The 7,349-nt window shown below is 54.7% G+C and overlaps 1 long non-coding RNA gene across 1 annotated transcript; it reads right to left on the bottom strand.

The window, feature by feature from the left end:
* Positions 1-1,688: 1,688 nt before the first annotated feature.
* Positions 1,689-3,893, bottom strand: LOC140690147 (uncharacterized). The gene is made up of 3 exons (XR_012065332.1): positions 3,697-3,893; positions 3,050-3,259; positions 1,689-1,935 (listed from the first exon to the last, which is right to left on the bottom strand). It is a non-coding gene; the product is annotated as an uncharacterized lncRNA (long non-coding RNA).
* Positions 3,894-7,349: the final 3,456 nt, after the last annotated feature.

Below are 7,349 nucleotides of genomic sequence, written 5' to 3'. Positions count from 1 at the left end.
TTTTATTCCTTGAACATTCTAATCTCTATGTGATGGGGCTCCCAGAGATAGAATTTTGGCTTTTTCTTCCTTTGAAAAACCACATCCCTGCTTATACCACCTGGTGGTAAACAAAGTCTCACTCTGCCTTCCACAGATCATAGCAGCATTCAATCAGTCTTATTTTATTACCCAGTAAGTAAACACTTGAAATATTTTAAAATTGCGCTGGGCTCAATAGTTGGGTCCTGTGCAGTCATAAATATAGGACACTGATGTATTTATTTGTCTATCTAGCAAATAAATAGCTAGCCCCTGGTGTGCTAGACCTGACATAGCAGGGAGCAGGGGCGTCATGCTCCCTGCCCTGAGGGGAGGGGAGGGTTTCCAGCAGAGGCAGGCACAGATGGGTGACACTCAGGGAGCAGACAGTGTTGAGCCCAGGGGGACACGGTGCCTGATACATACTTGATGCTTGATAAGTGTTTGCTGTGTGAACAAGGACAGGACAGACTAGGGGAGGATGTGGCAGAGAGGATCCAGGAGGATTTGGTGAAGGAAGGGGGTGGGAAGAGCAGAAGCGGGGATACAGTGACCCTCGTTATTTATGGATGATATTTTTTTTCAAATTTACTACTTGTTAAAATTCACGTGTAATTCAAAATCAGCTCTGTGGCCCAGTCACTCACGGACATGCACAGATCAGTGGAGGCTTTGAACTCTGAGGTTGGACAAGGCGATACCCTGCCCTCTTGTCTCAGCTCTCATGCTGTAAATACGTGTCCTTTTCCAGTCTAGTTAGTGTCTCATTTTATACTTATCTGTGCTTTGTGTGAGTGACTGGGCTGTTCAGAATGACCCCCAAGCATCACGCTGAAGGGCTGTGTGGAGTTCCTGAGAGCAAGAATGCCGTGTGGGCCACTTAGATCAGGCCTGAGTCCTAGTGCTGTTGACTGAATCCAACACATTAATGAGTCAACCATATCTATTAAACTAGGTGCACTTAAACAGAAACCCACATACAACAAGGTTATGTATTGATGGTCGATAAAAATGTTGTGATCAGAGGCTGGCAAGAGCCTAAGCCCATATCCCCCCATAGGAGCAGTGGTTCCATGTTCACTAACTCAGTGTAAGTGGTGACTTTAACAGAATGTAACTACCTCAGATAATGAGAATTTACTGTAGATTGGGCAAGTGGCAAGAAATAGACAAAGTCTGTTAGAACTGACCAAGAGAAGAGAGGGGCAGTGTGGCATGAAGAGGATGGAGGAAGCACAGTGGGAAGTGGCAGGGAGCCAGGGTTCTCTGGGCTGAACTAGGGCTGGCAGCCGGGATGCGAGGAGGATGACTGGGGTGTCGGCACTTTCAGCCAGAGGGCTCAGCAAGGACTGGGGGCCACACAGAGAAGTGCCCGGGCCCCACAGAGATGCAGTGGGAGATGAGAGATGGTGACCCAGCTTAGATGCAGGGAGTGCAAACTGGAAAATACCTCAAGAAGCCCAGTTGCTTACCTTGGAGCGAGTAAAGTACTATCTTGCCTACATCACAGATTAGGAGCAGGACCCGGGGGCCCTTACAGATAACAAGGGGTGACTTGAAGGTAGGTCCCCTCTTCCTAGGGTCTCCCTCTAGACTAGTTTGGATTCCCCCATGTGGTTTGGGGACTTGAATTTCTCCATATGATCCCCATTTTCCTCCGACACATCTCAGTGTAAGGGTGCTGAGTGCCAGCTCTGTGCTGGCCCGTCTCTTCCTGCCCTGACTAACTTCAGCCCCCCTGTCCCCCAGCCTGGCTCTCTGGCCCCAGATCTTGACCCTCACACATCTCTGTCCATGACTTCTCTCTGTGGCCCCAGAGAGAAGTGGGTGACACAGGTGGGCTGCCGGGTAGAGCAGGGTTCTGTGGCTCCTTGCAAACAAGACTTTCTCTGTGTGCCGCGCTGCAGAGGCCAGCTGCCGAGGGAAAGGAAAGAGAATCTGTTTTAAAAAGCCCAGGTGAAGGCCACCAAGACAAACACAGCCAGCCAAGGGAACAGGAGGGCTGGGGGGTTCCAGGTGTAGAGGCCTCCCTCCACCACTGTGGTCTGACCAAGGGGCTGGGCAGATGAACGAGGCAGAGGAAGGTGCCAGGCAGGGTGTCTTTACCTGCCACCTCCTGAGCCCAAGCCGGAGACATTTTCCCCGGGACAGGCCCTTACTGGCTGCGGGGCTGAGCTGGTTTCAGCCCGACAGCTCAAGCTTCGGTTGGGAACTCATGGTCCCACAGTGGGCAGCAGAGGAAGGGGTATGTGGACAGTGCCTGGTGTTGCCCCAGGTGATGGCCAGTAAAGGACCATGTCCTCTGCTCCTTCTCCCACTCCCACTCTTTCCAGCCCCCCGCCTCCCTCACTCGGTGTCACGTGGCCCTTCTGTCAACACTGGCTGAGCAAGGGGGGCTGAGGGAATGTGTGGGTCCTTCCTTTACTGATGTTCTGGGAACCAGCCTGGGCCTCATGGAAATGTACACTCTGAAAGGACAGCCCGTGGTCTCCCAGCACGGGACATTTACCCAAGATGGGCCCCAGTGAGTCAGGGGGCCACACGGCCCGGGAGGGACTCACGTCGGTGGGCTGCAGGCCTGAGCAGTAGGGCATTTTGCTGCTGCTTCATCCCTAACCCTCTCTCAGCAGCAGAGGGAGAGGCGGAGGAGAGCAGACTGGCTGCAAAGTTGGCACAAGGGGGAGGACCACACGGGCTGGAGTGTCTGCAGACCGGGTTGGGCAAATGTGCCTGGGGCCGGGCCACTAGGCAGAAGCTCTCTGCAAACAGAGCCCCCCTTGAGTTTTGAAAGCAGACTTGTGTTGGCCTGATGCCAGGACAGACACGAGGGACAGGCCCAGAGGGGCAGGGCAGCGGGACAGAGGTCTTCACGAGCAACTTCATGGTATGGCCGAGGCCTCCTGGCTGAGACTGGAGGGTCGTTTCTGGCTTTTTGAAGGGCTGGCCCCTGGAAGACAGGGATGCTGCCCTGCAGGGCCCCCAAAGGGAGCTGGAGTGATGGAGTTTAAGGACCTGGAGACAGAGTTACCCTTAAAATAGGGAGGAACTTCTCAGCGATTGAGAGATCTTTCTGAGGACGGATGATGTGTTTTGGAAGATAATGCGCATTCTTCCATTAAATATGTTCACACAAAAGGTATGGCAGCCGCTTTGGAAGGATGTTGTGGGGTGGGGGAGTCGCAGACTGGACGGATGGCTGCAGTAGACGCTCTTCGGAGGCCTGTCCCATCCTGAGAGTCTGTAAGTCCAAGGAATCGAGTTAGTGACATGCATGGTGGCAAGCGTCTTAATCTCCTTAGCCTCAGTTTCCCCATCTGAAAAACTGAATTCGTCTGGGTCACATCACGGTGGAGACCAAATGACGTTTGACACCCAAAAGCCTACAGTGACATGTGAGACATCACTAATGTAGGTTCTCAGTTAGATTTGGGGAGCGATTAAATTATCAAGGGCAGTAGCTGAAAACACCAGTAGTGTGGCCCTGATACCTGCTGAAGTCTCTAGTGCCAAGCCTGTTCCCTAAACCAGCAGACTGAACACACACACACACACACACACTCTCTCTCTCTCTCTCTCTCTCTCTCCCTCTCCCTCTCGCCCATCTCTTCCCACCCTGAAGACTCGCTCAGCTCAGTCAGGGGGCAGACATGCTTCCACCATCTGGCTAACTTTTACCTTTTTGAAAAACAAGACTGAACTCAGAGTTCACCCCTCCTAAGGTCTTTGTGGCCCACTGTTTGGTGTTTAGTGCACCACGGAGTCGGGGGGCTTAGTGGTGAAGCGCATGGGCTTTAAGATCGGACACGCCTGGGTTGGAGTCCCAGCCTGCTCTTGGCTGACTGCAGGAACTTGTCCTCCCAGACTCAGTTTTCTCACCTGTAAAATGGGAATCATAAAGTAAGGAAAATACACTCAGAGCTGTTGTGAGGATTAAAGAGAGGAAGTGCGTGGGTGCTCAGCACGGGGCCAGGCGCGCAGTAAACACCCAGTAGATTCAGCTCTTGTGCTCGTGGTTACGGAGGCGGTGCCCAGCACGCAGCGGGAGCCGGGCGCGTGGGGGGCTGAGCCGGTGGAGAAAAGGCTGAGCAAACTGACACTCGCCTGTCCCCTGGCTGCCAGGGCTGAGCTCTCACGACCTTCTGCGGCGGGCTCTGCGTCCCTGCAGCGGAAAGTGCGCTGAGTCAGGGGGCAAGGAGCAAAGCGAGTCCCTTCAGGGCAGGGAAGCGAGGGACCGAGGGGCCCAGGCTTATCTCGGGTCCCACCGCAGCCGCTCTGAGCCCTGCAGAGGGGGCCCAGGAGGGCGGTCCTTGTCGGGGGGCCCTGGGAAGTCCTGGGCCACAGCCTGGGCTCCGCCCACTCCTGCGCCAGCCCCACTCCCAGGGTGAGCGTTGCTTCTGGAGTCTGTTTAAGGAGAGCGGCGGAGCGAGCACGAGCGCGGGGGCCGCCCGCCGTCCGGCCGGCCGTGGCTGCGCGGGCAGATGCACCGCAGAGCCGCCGCCGGGGACCGGGCCCGCCTCGCCCCACGTTCACGCGGAGGCGCCCAGGGCTCCACTGAAAGACCCGCACCCTGGACGAAGCACGGATGGGCTTATCCCTGACTGTCCCCACGGCCCCCCTGGGATTCTCTCTGCAGAGTGGCTCTACTACCCCGTTGGCCCCAAATCACCCCCTCGCCCACCCCCAGCTATTTTAGTCTCTGAGTCTGTTCATTATGTCCATGAATGACTGAAAAATTGTGCTGAACACTGGAATTTGACACAACATTGTAAAATGACTATAAATCAATAAAAAATGTTAAAACAAACAACCTACTCTAAGGTTTTTTAATTTTTTTCTTTCTGGAGCTCGGTTTAGCCAGGTCCCTCTTAGAGGGCTGAGCTTGCGCCAAATACAGATGTTTAAAATTTTATTATTTTGATGCTACCAAGTAGCAGAGGCTGGATTTTTTTTTTTTTTTGCAGGGGGTGTGTGGGGTGGGTTGGGGGTAGGGGAGAAGGGGCCGCAGGAGGCACAGAACGTGAAACCCAGGCCGGCTGCAAAGTGGGGCCCATGGTGGTTGCTCTCTGCCTGGGCAGGAAGAACTTCTAAAGTGCAAACAAGAGCCAAATGGCCCCTGGGCCCAGACTGCCACTCTTCCCTCCAGCTGCTCACAGGGAGGGAACTGAGGACGGCAGGGGCAGCGCCAGGTGTCAGGCTCTGAGCCCGGGGTGTGTGTGTTATGCACCCCTTCTGGGTGGCACTACAGGGAGGGATGGGGGAGCTCTGGGGTCAGTTGGATGAAAATTGAAATCCTGGCCCCACCAAGGAAGCTTCTTATCTCTCTGTGCCTCAGTTTCCTCACCTGTAAAAGAGGGTAACAAAAGAACCAACTCATAGGGTTCTGGCAAGGATGAAGTGAGGTGATGTTTGCAGAGCAGTCAGAACAGTGCCTGGGTCTTGGCGAATAATCATTATTATTCCCACATTAGAGAGGAGGAATCAAGGCTTGCAGAGGTCATTCGAGGTGCCCAAGGTCACATGACTTGCCCAAGGTCACACAGCTGATCAGTGGTGGAAATGGGTTTCAAGCTCGAATCAACTTGGTCCGGAGCTGCTGAACTTGCCCTCGCCCTGCACTGCCACACAGAGGAAGGTGTTCCACTTCTGACTCGGATGTTTTTTAAAGAAATTTCAAAATTCCAACTTTTTTCAAAAAATTCTTGGGTGGGTGCCCTTACTGAGCTGGTGCACCAAGAGACTAAGCTGGGCTCGTGGACAACAGAATCCCTGCTGTCAGGGAACTCAGGCCGGTGGGGGCACCAAAACTCAGTGCCCAGTGACTATGATGTGAAGTGTGTAGAAGCTTAAAGATGAGGCACTTGCGGAGCACAGGGGTTTGGGATCTCACACAAAGCTTCAGAGGAGTCACCCAGAAGAGAACGAGGACATTGGAACCAGTTCCTCCCATCAACCAGAGTCCCTGAGATTCATCCATGTGGCAACTGAATCTCAGCAGCCCTTGCAAGGACCAGGGGTTGACAGAGCTGGGGCTGCTCGTCTCCATGGGGTCCTGCACGTGGCCTGGGATGATGCTGGCTGTCATGACCCTGCTTCCTGTGGTCGCTGAACCAAGTCCCCCTGAGACACCAGCGCCCATTCTAGGCAGCATTCCCTGAACTCCACCTCCTGCCTCTGTTAGCACAGCTGTCCTTCCATGAGGCCCATTCTTTGCAGTAAACCCTGAGAGGCACGGCTCTTTTCTCACTCACCCCGCAGTGCCCTGCCTCACCCGCATGCTGTGCCTGACACGCTGCTGGCAGATGAAGCAGCTCTAGAGATGTCAGCTCAATGGGCCATGCTTGTCCTCATTCAGCCCCAGAAGTGCTGGTTAGCATCCTACTGGCTCACATTTATCGAGCCCTGGACATGGGCCCGGGCCTGGACATGGGTGTTGCTCGCTTTGCTGCTTTGTCTCAGTTCTCACATCAGCCCAGGCTTGGAGGTGCCCGTGTTGTTTCCATTTCACAGGTGCACTGACAGAGGCAGAGAGAAGTCACACAGGTTACCAGGGGCAGCGCTGACCTTGATGGCAGGGGTTGACTCTTGATCATCACACGGTCTGTGCTGCCTCCCACACATGCAGGGGAGGGGCCTGGTGGCCCGAGGATGGGCTTGGAAGGGGCAGATGTGAGAACACCCTACACTCACTCTGGACCCAGAGTGTGCGCGTATTCCCGTGAGGTCTTTCTGCTCCCGTCCTTAGGCTGAGGTCCAGACAGGCCCTTGGCATCCATCCCTCACTTCTCCTGGGACCCTGAGAACTGATGTCCCCCAGGCTTGCCCTCCTATGGAGGCCCTGTGGTCTAGAACTTCTCTGACCTACCCTCCACCCCTGTCAGGGATTCTTTGCTTCCCAAGGTGCTCACCCCAGAGGGATGCATTAAAGGCATCTGTCCTTCTTCCCTAAGCGGGGCTTTCTGGAGACAAGGCATTAAGACAGATAGGAGAATTTCAATGATGAACTTTGTCAGGGCCTGTATCAACCTCTCCAAAGCTGACTTAAACCTTCTACTTGGAGCTCCTTCCTCCAGGCCTCTAAGGCTCCTGCGCTGCTCTGCCTGTCCTCTCACTGTCCCTCCTCTTGGAGCTGTGCAAGCCCAGACGGCTGCCGCAGCCACAGCAGAAGGGCTCAGCACCCCGATCCCCGCCAGGCCCTAGTGGGGCAGCCCGTCTGAGCAGCAGATCTCACCTTGGGATCAGCTCCCACTGTCTCAGGTGCATCAGGCCTCTAGGGGCCATGGGATCGAGCTTAAGCCCTTCCTTCTTCAAAACTGGAAGAATTCTGGCAA

Source organism: Vicugna pacos, chromosome 29, assembly GCF_048564905.1.
Source record: "Vicugna pacos chromosome 29, VicPac4, whole genome shotgun sequence".
Taxonomy (NCBI): Eukaryota; Metazoa; Chordata; class Mammalia; order Artiodactyla; family Camelidae; genus Vicugna; species Vicugna pacos.
This window is presented reverse-complemented; position numbering and strand designations above follow the sequence as displayed.